The sequence below is a fragment of the Pristiophorus japonicus genome, chromosome 17 (assembly GCF_044704955.1).
Source record: "Pristiophorus japonicus isolate sPriJap1 chromosome 17, sPriJap1.hap1, whole genome shotgun sequence".
Lineage (NCBI taxonomy): Eukaryota > Metazoa > Chordata > Chondrichthyes > Pristiophoridae > Pristiophorus > Pristiophorus japonicus.
The window spans coordinates 102,179,577-102,195,383 of record NC_091993.1 but is presented as its reverse complement, the minus strand read 5'-3'; the positions used below and the strand labels follow the sequence as shown (position 1 = coordinate 102,195,383).

Here is a 15,807-nt window from a genome sequence, read left to right as displayed (position 1 = left end):
TTGGGGATTCCTCCCAGAATGCCAACGAAACTGAAATAATTCCACAGAATTTAACTCTTAAGCATTTATACCTGAACAACATTACTACAAACTCATATGAACCAATAAAATCAACTTTTGGTTTAAAATAGAGGTTCATCTCATTAATATTTCAGCTCCTTGATTGCCTATAACAGAGACTTCTCTATCAAGTTTATTATAAAGAAATAAACATTAAAATTAAATTAAGCACATATGAAAACATATTTTATGGTTAAAAACCCTCCCCACTACGATAAGTTTATTTTAAGGCATAATTAAAAAAACTTTTTAAAAAGTCGGGAAAATATATATTTTTTAATAAGAACTTTAATATAAATGAATCTTAAATATGTACTGTATTTTTCTATTTTTTTATTAGTGTTTTGTGTGTTTGAGGGTGTTTCTCATTCATAATAATGAGAACCCCAACTTACGGAATTCTCATTATAATGAATGAGAAAATACTGTACCTTGATTGGCTGCCCAGAGCCATGTAACTCCAGCTCCAGTATACGGACGTCCCAACGTGCACGTGCTCCGATGCACAGGGAGTGAAGGCCTCAGGATTGGAAGCTCGAGCGGGCGCAGCACCTTCAGGTAAGTGCACATTTCTTTTCCTTTTTTTAGTAGTTTGCCCACGGGAAGACTTCGATCGGGATTTCTGGGCCATTATCTTTGGTCCCTGCCACAAACCGCATTCCCTTACCACTGACTCCAACCCTCTCCCTAGCATCAATCTGAGTGTAAGCAAGACTGTTCGCAACTTAGGTGTCATATTTTACCCTGAAATGAGTTTCCAGCCACATATCCACGACATAACTAAAGCTGCCTTTTTCCACCTCTGTAACATTGCTCGCCTCTGCCCCTGCCTCAGCTCTTCTGCTGCTGAAACCCTCATTCGTACCTTTGTTACCTCTAGACTTGACTACTCCAACTTACTCCTGGCCTGCCTTCCACATTCCACACTACGGAAACTTGAAGTTATCCAAAACTCAGCAGCCCGTGTACTAACCTGCACCAAGTCAAGATCACCCATTACCCCTGTGCTTTCTGACCTACATTGACACCCAGTTAAAAAACGCCTCAATTTCAAAATTCTCATCCTAGTTTACAAATCACTCCATGGACTTTCCCCTCCGTGTCTCTGTAATCTTTTTCAGCCTCACAATCCCACAAGATGTCTACGCTCCTCAAATTCTGTCCTCTTGAACATCCGTCATTATAACTGCTCAACCATTGGTGGACGTGCCTTCAGCTGTCTGGGCCCTAAGTTCTGGAACTCCCTCCCTAAACCTTTCCGCTCCTCTACCTCTCTTTCCTCCTTTAAGACGCTCATTAAAACTCTCTCTTTAAACAAGCTTTTGATCATCTGCCTTAATTTCTTCTGTGGCTGGTCAAATGTATCTGTTTTTCTGTAACACTGCTGTGAAGTGCCTTGGGACGTTTTACTACATTAAAGGCGCTATATAAATAAAAGTTATAAGCGATTATTCTTTAGTTCAAAAAGTTGTGTTAATAATGAACAAATAATGGAAACGATTCAGTTATAATTTAAAATATATATTTTATTCAAAATGTTAAGTTAAGTACAAACAAATGTTAACTAAAAATATTCTTGTATCAAACTTTAAACTATTCGGTTAAGATCACTTACAAACTTTTAAACTTGTAAATTTACATCACTTACAAAAAACTTTTAATTTGAGAACAGTTAAATAACAATAACATAAGAACAGTAACAATAATAACAACAGCAACAGCAGCAGCATCTCTTCTCCACTTTATTCCAAAACCGCCCGCTGCACTTGGCCTTGGTGACTCCACCAGCATTTCTCGGGTTGGTACCAAGTTTATTCTTTCAAGCCTCTAAGGTAATGCACACTTCTTGTTAAGGGACGTGGGCAGGCGGTAATGTGGAAGGCCCAGCTTGGGCTTCTTCAGAGGTTCGTCTGGGGATTGGAGTGGGAGTGGCAGTTGATTCTGTCAATGATCGCGAGGTCTGGGCGTTTTCCCTTATTGCAGCAACTAACTCCGACATTCCCTCTCTCATATGCCCCGACAGTGTGTCAACTACATCTGACATTACCTCCCTCATGTGTACAGACAGTGTATCAGCTACCTGCGACATTCCATCCCTAATGTGCCCGGACAGTGTTCCCATTTCTCGTGAGAGTGTTGTTACTTCTCCCGACAGTCCCGATACCTCATCACCCATGCCACCGATGGTGTCCAGGAGTGATCGCATAAGGTCAATGCTCTCCCCACTCATTGCCATCATCTGAACCACATCTGTTAGATCCTGCACCTTAGGAGAATGCTGTCGAGCTCTCCTTCCCCTCCTCACCCTGTGTGTGGCTCGCTGCACCCCACTGGAGCCTGCAGCCTCAGACGGTGGTGCCCTGGGTGCGGCTCGCTGCATCCCACTAGGACCCGCAGCCTCGGACTGTGCGAAACCAGGAAATGTCCCAACACGTGCACCACTCAGGAAAGGGGCTGGTACCACAATGACAGCACTAGCAACTCCTTCAGAGTGATTACTACAGTGGGGGCTTCATCCTCTCCTCCCCTTCATCCCCATGCTCTTGGTCTGGAAGTTTGGATCGAAAGATGTTCTCTTCTTCGGGCTCCTCCACTTCTGAATCTTCTTCATCGGCTTCAGCCTTGTCAGGGTTGGCCTCAAGTTCTGCAAAATATAACAGAACAGACAACTGTTTAGCAGCAGAGGAGGGGGCAGGGTGGGTGGCATGAGTAGGCTCGCACAGTGCAGGCAGCAGGCTGACTTGACGGACCACGATGAATGATAGTACATTGCATCAACTGAAGCGTAGCTGATGGAGACATCCCCATGATCCGAAGCATGGCTAGCCCACGCAGTACTTAAAATTTGGCAAAGCCAGAATGTGAAATTTTTAGGACTTACCCTCTCCCTCGAGTGTGGGCCCAGCTTGTGCAGTGGTGGTTGCTTTTCTCCAGGCAGGACCCATCAAAGCAGCGACCCTCTCTTCCAAAGGTGTCAGTGGCTGCAGATTTGCCGGGCCTCCGCTTGTTAGTGTTCTCTCTCTTTTGTTGAGGGCTACCTGAATACAGACCGGGAGGTATACTGGGCATGCACATCCATACCAGTCACGTAGAAAACGTCATTTTTTTTCGCAGAAGTGGGGAGGCTTCCTTTATTCGGCGCAGACCTTAGGATCCACCCCCCAAAGCTAAAGGCCAGGCTGCGCAGCGCCTATTTCAAAAATCACAACGGGGAAACTTTCACGTTTTTTTTTTGCATAGTCGGGCCCCCAAAAAAACAGGCGCATCTCTTCAAACATGCCAAAAACGACACTGGGGAAAATTGAGCCCACAATCTCAGGAACAGAGAACAGGAAGGTCTCAGACTCATGGGTTCAGGTGCGGAGTAGGGCACAGCTCCTTAAATTGTGCTGAAGGTGTGAGGTGCCCAATGCATCCCATGACTTCATGCTGGAAATGGAATTGCAGTTTTGTGCAGACAATCTACTATTTTATTCCTCAGAGTATATGATAACCATCATCTCAAAATTCCCAGCTTTTGAAAGAAACTGTGAAAACCTTGCCTCTCAGCTTGAGCGTAGGACGGGAGTGTCGAGGCTGGTGTATCGCAGGCAAGGAATATTGGTGCCAACCAATGTTGCCTCTAATTTTTATATCAGGTCCAGTCCCTTTAAATTTGCTGCGTGGTATATTTTCCAGCAGGACAGACTGGTGAGCGCCCTGCGCGAGACCACCTGATTGGTGCTTGGCCTCGCCCCCGCATGACTGATGAGCAGCCTGAGTGAGACCACCTGATTGGTGCTTGGCCTCGCCCCCGCGCAGCTTAGGGGGAACGTTGGTGCCAACTGGCTAGAGTTTTTTTAGGGTGGAATGTGATCAAGAAGGAAATTGCAACTGGGGAGAAAGGTTTGTGGTGATGTGTACAAGTAGAAACAGTGAATTAGGAAAACAATATACAGAGACTTAAAGGAGAGAAGCCACTTAACTAATGAGGAAGGGGAAAATTCACATACAAACTTATGGTCATGAGGTAGACAACAAAGAAAGAAAACAGAAACACTCGCATATCTCTAGTAACTTTAACATCCTAAAGTGCTTCACACCCAGTGAAACACTTTTTGAATTGTAGTCACTGTTGTTTTTGTTGGCAAACACAGAGCTCAATGTGCGCACAGCAAGGTGCCAGAAACAGCAATGAGATAAGTGCCCAGTTAATGTTTTGGTGGCGTTAATTGGGGGGTGAATGGTAGGAGAACTTCCTGCTCTTTTTTTGAAAGAGTACCAAAGCATCTTAATAAGCAGACAGTGCCTCAGTATAATGTCTCATCCAAAAGGAGACTCCTCAGACAATACAGCACTCCCTCAGCACTTCACCAACGTGTCAGCCTAGATTATGTGCTCAAGTCCTACAGTGGAAATCTGATCTACTGACTCGGTGGAGAGTGCTGAGCCAAGCTTACGAGGAATTTAATTGTAAAGATTATCACATAAAAGGAGAATGTCTAGAATGAGCACTCTCTTTTCAAATTGTTGCCTCAAAGTTTACTGTAAAAACATTCCAATAATATTCTTAAAACATTTTTTTTTTTAATTTCCTGCCACAAATGCAGACCCTTCCCTCCTTCATTTCAGATCCATCCGCCCAGAGCTACTAAGTACTGAGAAGAAGCCTGCATCCTATAAAGGTTCCATTTATTTTAATTGGGATTGCAACCTCAGACTAGTTTGGGAGTATATCTGGGACAACCTGACCCATCTCACCAAACCCCTCTTGTGCTACCCCCAACGCCACTGGGAAATCAGGCCACGAACTACGTATATTGAATGATGGCAAAAGAAAGTAGAAAACAACTTTCATTGCTTATATTTTAAACATAAGTTATATATAATAATAAATACAGGCAGTGACGTCAGGGCTGTGGCAATACCCGAGGATTCTGATGGTATTCATAATCTGCACAACATTCCTGGCATTATCAGAGCCTCTCAGTCTTTTAACAGCTTTAAATTCATTGGCAAGATTCCATTCGCCTCCATATAAATATTTTCCACATATAAACGCTTATTAAAATAAACTCTTTTCCCGAGGTGTTTTTTCAATTGCTTCCATTTAATGGGCCCAAATTTGGCCCTCCGTTTAAAATCGCGCATCTCCGAGCCCCCTGCCGACTTTGTACCTTAAAAGCTGCGCCGAAAAAACTTGCTGCGATCATAGCCACAAGACGGGCCATCTGCGGATCTAGCGTGGTGTGTACTGAAGAGAGGGGGGCGGAGCTAGGTCCATGCTGGCCGCACAGAGCCAGCAGGGGGGCGGGGCCTAATCTGAGTGACTGCCGCGTTGTTTCTCACTCTCTTTCCCCCTGCCCCCGATTCTTGCCCTGGCCGAAGGGCTTGCCGGTGTCCCGCACCTTGCCCTGGCCGAACGGACTTCAGCACGCCCCAGCCTTCAGTTCAAGGTAGGATTTGATGCAGTACTTTTATTTGTTAATTAAATTATTTACTTCACTTCTTTATTTTTTATTGAATGGTTATTACTGCTTGTGCTTTCTTTGGTGCTTGGTGGTGCTTGAAATATTGTTTAGGTGCAGGGTTCCTTCTATATTTTTATTTGTTATTTATTGATTGCTTATTACTTTGGTCTTGATGCTTTAGGTGCAGGGTTGCTTCTATTTTATTTGTTAATTAATTGCTCATTACTTTTTGTGCTTTGTTTGGTGCTTGGTGGTGCTTTAAATGTAGTTACTTGCGCGATTCCTTAACTGTAAGTAAGGTCTTTCTGTGCGGAAAAAAGTGAATACATACACTGTCCTAAGTTAGTTCTGGTCAAATTGGCATAAATGGTGTAAGTGGCTGGGAACGCACCCTTTTGAAAAAAAGAACTGGCCAAACAAAAAACCTAACTAACTCACTTACACTGGCGCAAATTAAATGGCCATATTTGCAACTTTTAAGATACACCAGAAAAATCAAGTTACACCAAAAAAAACAGTGCAACTCATGGGGAAATCTGGGCCCTATATAGCTTCAAGCTGCAACCATTTAATTGTAAATAAAACAGGCCATAGTCAGCAAGACAGATCAGTATAATAAAACAAATAAATGTAATCAAAATTTTATTTTGAGCAATCCATATAGAAACTATATACATATGTACATTGCATCCAGTACCGGTGTAGCTTCAAAAGGCTGGTGTTCTGGAATCCAGAATGTTCCGGAATCTGGACTCCGGACCAATCAGCGACAAGGTCGTCCGGAATTCGTAAAATGTTCCGGAATCCAGACCCTGCCGACCTCGGGGCTCGCCTCAACCGCCGCTCGCCTCGGCCCCGTTGCCCGTACCTTGCCGCCGCCCTTACCTCGGGGCTTCCTCACCGACCTGTCCGAACACGTCCTCCGCGATGGGGCCTGCCCAAACAGCTCCACCACGGCGGGACCCACCCGAACACCTCCACCACGGCGTGGCCCGGCCCGAACACCTCCACCATGGCGGTACCCACCCGAACAGATCCACCACGGCGGTACCCACCCGAACAGCTCCACCACGGCGGTACCCACCCGAACAGATCCACCACGGCGTGGCCCGGCCCAAACAGCTCCACCACGGCGGGACCCTCCCGAACAGATCCACCATGGCGGTACCCACCCAAACAGCTCCACCACGGCGGTACCCACCCGAACACCTCCACCATGGCGGTACCCACCCGAACACCTCCACCATGGCGGTACCCACCCGAACACCTCCACCATGGCGGTACCCACCCGAACACCTCCACCATGGCGGTACCCACCCGAACAGATCCACCACGGCGGGGCCCGGCCCGAACAGCTCCACCACGGCGTGGCCCGGCCCAAACAGCTCCACCACGGCGGGACCCACCCGAACAGCTCCACCATGGCGTGGCCCGGCCCAAACAGCTCCACCACAGCGGGACCCTCCCGAACAGCTCCACCATGGCGTGGCCCGGCCCAAACAGCTCCACCACAGCGGGACCCACCCGAACAGCTCCACCACAGCGGGACCCACCCGAACACCTCCACCACAGCGGTACCCACCCGAACAGCTCCACCATGGCGGTACCCACCCGAACAGCTCCACACAGCGGTACCCACACGAACAGCTCCACCTCAGCGGGACCCACACGAACAGCTCCACCACAGCGGGGCCCGGCCCGAACAGCTCCACCATGGCGGGGCCCGGCCCAAACACCTCCACCACAGCGGGACCCACACGAACAGCTCCACCTCAGCGGGACCCACACGAACAGCTCCACCATGGCGGGGCCCGGCCCAAACAGCTCCACCACAGCGGGACCCACACGAACACCTCCACCACAGCGGGACCCACACGAACAGCTCCACCACAGCGGGGCCCGGCCCGAACAGCTCCAGCACAGCGGGACCCACCCGAACAGCTCCACCACAGCGGGGCCCACCCGAACAGCTCCACCACAGAGGGGCCCGGCCCGAACACCTCCACCACAGCGGGACCCACACGAACAGCTCCACCACGGCGGGGCCCTGCCCGACGACCTTATGAACGGGGGCCGGCGACCCGAACAGCTCCACGGCGGGGACCCCCCCCTTTCTGACATTCCGAAATATGGAAATACCCAAACCTGGGCTCAGGTGTTTGCGGATGCGTGACGTCAGAAAAACGAGCGAAAGTCCAGAAAAGCCCGAAATCCAGAACAGCCGAGGGTTCTGGATTCTCGACACTGCACCTGTACATATTTTGTCCATCACACCATACTTTCAGTATCACCTCCCTAAAGTTGCTGACTCTGTCTGGGAGCAGTTCTACACTCACTGGTTCCCCTCCCTCTCCTCCCCTGAAGGTGCTGATTATGACTGGGATCAGTTCTACACTCACTGGTTCCCCTCCCTCTCCTCCCCTGTCGTTGCTGATTCTGGCTGGATTCAGATATTGACTCACTGGCTCCCCTCTCCTCCGCTGAAGATGCCGACTCAATCTGGGTTTAGTTTTGCACTCACTGGTTTCCCTCCCTCTCATCTGCCCCTCCCCTGAAGATGCTGACTCTGGCTGGGTTCCGTTCCCCACTCACTGGTTCCCCTCTCCTCCCCTGAAGACGCTGACTCTGGCTGCGTGCAGTTCTACACTCACTGGTTTCCCTTCCCCTCCTCACCTGAAGGTGCTGACTCTGTCCGGGTTCTGTTCTACACTCACTGATTCTCCTCCCTCACCTCTCCTGAAGATGCTGGCTCTGGCTGGTTCAGTTCTACACTCACTGGTTCCCCTCCCTCGACTCCCCTGAAGGTGCTGACTCTGGCTGGGTTCAGTTCTATACTCACTGGCTCCCCCTCTCCTCCTCCTCCCCTCAAGATGTTGACTCTGGCTGGGTTCAGTTCTACACTCACTGGTTCCCCTCTCCTCCCCTAAAGATGCTGACTCTGTCTGGGTTCAGTTCGATACTCATTGCTTCCCCGCCCTCTCGTTCCCTAAAGTTGCTGACTCTGTCTGGGAGCAGTTCTACACTCACTGGTTCCCCTCCCTCTCCTCCCCTGAAGGTGCTGATTATGACTGGGATCAGTTCTACACTCACTGGTTCCCCTCCCTCTTCTCCTCTGAACGAGCTAACTGTGACTGGGATCAGCTCTACACTCAGTGGTTCCCCTCATTCCCATCCCTCCCCTCCCCTGTCGGTGCTGACTCTAGCTGGATTCAGATATACACTCACTGGCTCCCCTCTCCTCCGCTGAAGATGCCGACTCTGGCTGGGTCCAGTTCTACACTCACGGGTTCCCCCCCTCCCATCTCTCTCCTCCCCTGAAGTTGTTGACTCTGGCTGGAATCAGTTCGATATTTGCTGGATCCCCTCTCCTCCACTAAGGATGCTGACTCTGGCAGGGTTCAGTTCTACACTCACTGGTTTCCCTCCCTCTCCTCCCCTGAATATGCCAACTCTGTCTGGGATCGGTTTTGCATTCCCAGGTTCCAATCCATCTCCCTCCTGAAGATGCTGACTCTGTCTGGGTTCACTTCCATGCTCACTGGCTCCCCTCTCCTCCGCTAAAGGTGCTGACTGTGGCTGGGTTCAGTTCTATACTCACTGGTTCTCCTCTCCTCCCCTAAATATGCTGACTCTGTCTGGGTTCAGTTCTGTGCTCATTACATAGGACCAGATCTAAGATAGCTTGCTCCCTTGTAGGTTCTGTAACATACTGTTCTAAGAAACAATCCCGCATGCATTCTATGAATTCCTCCTCAAGGCTACCCCGTGCGATTTGATTTGACCAATCGATATGTAGGTTAAAATCCCCCATGATTACTGCCGTTCCTTTTTCACATGCCTCCATTATTCCCTTGATTATTGTCCGCCCCACCGTGAAGTCAAACACAGCAAAAGCAGGTAGCCAAACATCCATGAAGAACTACTAAAGACATATGGAAATAACAGATTAAGCATGAGTTGTTAGCAATATCTACCTGTAAAAGAAAGGAAAAAGGAAACAAATCAAATTACTCTGAATATTTTTTGAAGATCCTTTTGACTGCCATGTTGGTTTCCCCATAAGCTGTGTACTTACTAATGAAAATAAGGTTTGTAACAACAAAGACATAAAATTACAAAATGTGCAATAAAATTATTAAATTAACACAGTATCATGAGCAGGAACCAGTGGATGTGAAGTATTTGGAATTCCAGAAGGCATTCAATAATGTGCCACATAAATGGTTGCTGCACAAGATAAAAGTTCACGGGGTTGGGGGTAATATATTAGCATGGATAGAAGATTGGCTAATTAACAGAAAATAGAGTCAGGATAAATGGGTAATATTCCGGTTGGCAAACGGTAACTTCTGGGGAGCCTCTGGGATCGGTGCTGGGGCCTCAACTATTTACAATCTATATTAATGATTTGGATGAAGGGACCGAGTGTAATGTAACCAAGTTTGCCGACGATACAAAGATGGGTGGGAAAGCAAGTTGTGAGGAGGACACAAAAAATCTGCAACAGGATATAGACAGGCTAAGTGAGTGGGCAAAAAATTTGGAAGTTGGCATATAATGTGCTAAAAAGTGTGAGGTTATCCATTTTGGCAGAAAAAAATAAAAAAACAAATTATTTAAATGGAGAAAAATTACAAAATGCTGCAGTATAGAGGGACCTGGGGGTCCTTGTGTATGAAACACAAAAGGGTAGCATGCAGGTACAGCAAGTAATCAGGAAGGCAAATAGAATGTTGGCCTTTATTACAAATGGGATGGTGTATAAAAGCAGAGAAGTCCTGCTACAACTGTATAGGGTATTTCTAAGGCCACACCTGAGTACTGTGTACAGTTTTGGTCTCCTTATTTAAGGAGGGATATACTTGCATTGGAGGCAACTCAGAGACGGTTCACTCGGTTGATTCCAGAGATGAAGGGATTGTAGTTTGAAGATAGGTGGAGTAGGTTGGGCCTATATTCATTGGAGTTTAGAAGAATGAGAGGTGATCTTAATGAAACATATAAGATAATGAGGGGGCTCAACAAGGTAGATGCAGAGAGGATGTTTCCCCTCGTGGGGGAATCTAGAACTTAGGGGCATAGTATCAGAATAAAGGGTTTGTTATATATGCAACACCTTGTAACCAGCATTCTACCGCCACCAGAGGGTGCATCTGTTGAAGTCCCAAGAGATTCCCATGGGAGCACTGCATATAAGCAGGTCTCCCATGCTGTGCCGGCACTCTGGAGTCAGAATAAAGAGACTAAGGTCACAATTACTCAAGTCTACAGTACTCAGTCACGTTGCTTTATTTGAGATATAACAACTGGCGACGAGGATGGGATAACGAACCATCACGTGAAAATGCAGAGAACTGCTGGATCCTGGAGAAATTCTCAGAAGGTGATGATTGGGAAGTCTTCATGGAGCAACTCAACCAATACTTTGCGGCCAATGAGCTGGAAGGGAATGAAAATGCTACCAAACAAAGGGCGATCCTCCTCACCGTCTGCGGGGCAACAACCTATGGCCTCATGAAGAATCTTTTTGCTCCGGTGAAACCAACAACCAAATCGTATGAATAACTGTGTACGCTGGTCCATGGGCACCTAAATCCGAAGGAGAGCATTCTGATGGCAAGATATCGATGTTATACAAGTCAACGGTCTGAAGGCCAGGAAGTGGTGAGCTAAGTCAATGAACTAAGGCGCATTGCAGGACATTGCGAATTCGGTGGATTCCTGGAACAAATGCTAAGAGACTTTTTTGTGCTTGGCATTGGCCATGAGGTTATCCTTCGCAAACTATTGACTGTTGAAACACCAAACCTGAGCAAAGCCATAACGATAGCCGAGGCATTTATGTCCACCAGCGATAACACCAAACAAATGTCACAGCATAAAGATGCATCGGCAAGTACTGTACACAAAAGTAACATCATTTTTAGGCCTGCAGCTGCACCACCTCAGATGACTCAGAGTCCACCATCAAGTGTGAATGCGAGGCAATAAACATCTTGTTGGCGCTGCGGAGGTGATCATCGAGTCCATCAATGCCGCTTCAAATACTATGCGTGCAAAGGATATGGAACAATGGGACACCTCCAGCGAATGTGCAGAAGAGCTGCAAACCCTGTAAACCACCACGTTGCAGAGGAAGACCGATCCATGGCAGATAAAACTGAACTAGAGACTCAGAGAGGAGGCAGAAATGTACGGGGTACGCACTTTCACCACGAAATGTCCACTGATCATGTTAAAAGTTGAACTGAACGGAATTCCAGTATCCAAGGAATTGGACACTGGTGTGAGTCAGTCTATCATGAGCAAAAAGGCCTTTGAGAGGCTGTGGTGCAACAAGGCACAAAGGCCCAAGCTGAGCCCTATTCATACCAAGCTGAGAACTTACACTTAAGAGCTGATCCCTGTAATTGGCAGTGCAGCAGTAAAAGTCTCCTATGATGGAGCGGTGCACGAACTACCACTATGGATTGTACCAGGGTTTGGCCCCACACTGTTCGGCAGAAGCTGGCTGGAAAAAATCCACTGGAACTGGGACGACATCCGAGCACTTTCATCCGTCGACGACGCCTCATATGCCCAGGTTTTGAGCAAGTTTGCATTGTTGTTTGAGCCAGGCATCGGAAATTTCTCTGGGGTGAACGTGCAGATCCACTTGGTTCCCGGTACACGACCCCTCCACCACAAGGCACGTGTGGTGCCATACATGATGCGAGAGAAAGTGGAGATCGAGCTGGACAGGCTGCAATGAGAGGGCATCGTCATGCCGGTTGAGTTCAACGAGTGGGCCAGTCCGACTGTTCTGGTTCTCGAGGGTGATGGCACGGTCAGAATTTGTGGGGGCTATAAAGTAACGATTAACCGTTTTTCGCTGCAGGACCAGTACCCGCTACCCAAGGCGGTTCCGCGCACCGTGGTTTTCCAGGACGACATATTGATCACAGGTCAGGACACCATCGAACATTGCAGAACCTGGAAGAGGTTCTAAGTCGGCTAGATCGTGTGGGACTCAGGTTGAAATGCTCGAAGTGTGTTTTCCTGGCGCCAGAGATCGAGTTCTTAAGGAGAAGAATCACGGCAGATGGCATCAGACCCACCGACGCCAAGACGGAGGCCATCAAGAACGCGCCGAGACCACAGAACGTGACGGAGCTGCGATCGTTCCTGGGACTCCTCAATTATTTTGGTAATTTCCTACCCGGGTTAAGCACCTTGCTAGAACCTCTACATGTGTTGCTACGCAGGGAGATGACTGGGTATGGGGGAAATCACAAGAGACTGTTTTTGAGAAAGCCAGAAATCTGTTATGTTCCAACAAACTGCTTGTTCTGTATGACCCATGTAAATGTTTAGTGCTAGTTTGCGATGCGTCTTCATACGGGGTCAGATGTGTGTTACAACAAGCAAACGAATCGGGAACATTGTAACTGGTCGCTTATGCGTCCAGGAGTTTGTCCAAGGCCAAAAGGGCCTACAGCATGATTGAAAAAGCTCTAGCATGCGTTTACGGGGTGAAAAAAATGCACCAGTATCTGTTTAAGCTTAAGTTCGAGTTAGAAACTGACCATAAGCCGCTCATATCGCTATTCTCAGAGAGCAAAGGTAGTAATACCAATGCCTCTGCTCGTATCCAAAGATGGGCGCTCAAGCTATCTGCATATAACTATGTAATTCACCACAGGCCAGGCACAGAGAACTGCGCTGATGCTCTCAGTCGGCTACATTGCCCACCACTGGGGTGGAAATAGCACAGCCTGCAGACTTGCTTTTGGTGATGAATGCATTTGAAAATGAAAAGTCACCCGTCACGGCCCACCAGATCAGAACCTGGACCAGCCAGGATCCTTTACTGTCCCTTGTAAAAAAAACTGTGTCCTCCATGGGAGCTGGTTCAGCGTCCCAGTGGAAATGCATGAAGAGATCAAGCCATTCCAGCGGCGCAAAGATGAAATGTCCATACAGGCGGACTGTCTTTTGTGGGGTAATCGCGTAGTTTTGCCTAAGAAAGGCAGGGAAATGTTTTTACGCGACCGACACAATGCCCTCCCAGGCATAGTAATGATAAAAGCTATAGCCATATCCCATGAGTGGTGGCCCAGCATCGACTCAGATTTGGAGTCTTGCGTGCGCCAATGCAACACTTGCTCTCAGCTGAGCAATGCACCCAGGGAGGCGCCGCTAAGTTTGTGGTCATGGCCCTCCAAACCGTGGTCTAGGATCCAGGTTGACTTCGCTGGCGCGTTTCTAGGCAAAATGTTTTTGGTTGTTGTGGATGCTTATTCAAAATGAATTGAGCGTGTAATAATGTCTGTAAGCACATCCACTGCCACCATCGAAAGCCTACGAACCATGTTTGCCACACATGGCCTGCCTGATGACCTTGTCAGCGACAATGGGCCGTGCTTCACTTGCGCTGAATTCAAAGAATTCACGACCCGCAATGGGATCAAGCACATCACATCTGCCCCGTTCAAGCCCGCTTCTCTAACAGCCAGGCAGAACGGGCAGTACAAACCATCAAGCAAAGCTTGAAACGCGTGTCGGAAGGCACCCTGCAGAACCCACCCGTCCCGAGTCCTGCTCAACTACCGCACAAGACCCCACTCGCTCAACGGGCTTCCTCCTCCCGAACTGCTCATGAAAAGGGCACTCAAGACAAGGCTCTCTCTAGTCCACCCTGATCTCCATGATCATGTCGAGGGCAGGTGACATCAACAAAGCATGTACCATGATCGCGCAAATTTGTCACGTGATACTGAAGTCAATGACCCTATATTTGTACTCAACTATGGACATGGTCCCAAATGGCTTGTTGGCACTGTCATAGCCAAAGAAGGGAGTAGGATGTTTGAGGTCAAACTTGCAAATGGACTAACTTGCAGAAAGCATTTGGACCAAACCAAACTGCGATTCACAGACAGCCACGAGCAACCTGAAGAGGACACCACCAACTTCGACCCTCCGATACACACACAAGTGGCAACTGACATCACGGTTGACCACGAGGCTGAACTCAACATCCCCAGCAAGGCCAGCTGCACAGCAGCCCAACGAAGGCCCAACCACCTCACCTGCACCTGTGTTTGTACCGAGACGACCGACAAGGGGGAGGAAAGCCCCAGATTGTCTCACCGTGTAAATACGTGCACTATTGACTTTCTTTTGGCAGGGGTGGGGGGGGGCGGAGGGGAGTGATGTTATGTATGCAACACCTTGTAACCAGCATTCTGCCACCACCAGAGGGCGCATCTGTTGGAGTCCCAAAAAATCCCAGCATCCCTTGGGAGCACTGCATATAAGCAGACTTCCCATGCTGTGCCGGCACTCTGGAGTCAGAATAAAGAGACTAAGGTCACACTTACTCAGTCACATTGCTTTATTTGAGATATAACAGGGATGCCCATTTAAACAGAGATGAGGAGGAGCTTCTTCTCAGAAGGTTGTAAATCTGTGGAATTCTCTGCCCCCGAGAGCTGTGGAAGCTGGGCCATTGAATATATTTAAGGTGGAGATAGATAGATTTTTGAGTGATAAGGGAGTGAAGGCTTATGGGAAGTAGAGCTGAGCCCAAGATCAGATCAGCCATGACCTTATTAAATGGTGGAGCAGGCTCGAGGGACCAAATGGCCTACTCCTGCTCCTATTTCTTATGTTTGTTGTAGTATGTTGACACGGAGGCGATGTTTTACCACTACAGGAAAGAAATGTTGATGCTTGTGCGGTTTTTAAAATTTGCTTTTTGAAGTTGTTTTACATCATGAGGATTTGAGCCTGATCAAAGGGAAGCGCCACTTCACAATCACACAGAAGGAAGCGATCAAGAGGCAGTTGAGCTGATCGGGGGACTTTGCTCCTCCTGACTACACCAAAATATAACTTTGAAAACATATTCTGTCCGGTTTGTAATCAGCCTCCAGTTGTCCCTGTAAGGATTGTCGGTTAGGCCAGTCAATATGTAGTACAACTCGGAGCTTCTGTGGCAGAAGCTCCTCCCATTTGTACCTAAATTTTGCATTGGCGTCCTACAAACTACGTAGGAGCCAGATTTGAATAGTAAAGCAGCCCAAATGGTGGTTTCAATTGGACAGACTGGTCACTTCACAGGACTGCTTCAATATGGCACAGCAGGCAATGGGGTGGTTGAGGACCCCACTGATTCTAACTTCTATATGTCCATTTGTCAGGTGCAAAATGGAAGGCCACAAATTGAATTTCTCTCCTTATGTGAAAATTTGTTTAATTTCAAGATTTTTATGCTGTGTGAAGTGAACAGATGGTACCGGTGACTTGAACATAA

General features: G+C 48.0%; 1 protein-coding gene across 2 annotated transcripts in view; it reads right to left on the bottom strand.

Moving 5' to 3' along the window:
• Positions 1-15,807, bottom strand: part of LOC139228246 (copine-8-like) — a 781,549-nt gene that overhangs the window by 604,640 nt on the left and 161,102 nt on the right. The gene's annotated exons all lie outside the window — the stretch shown is intronic.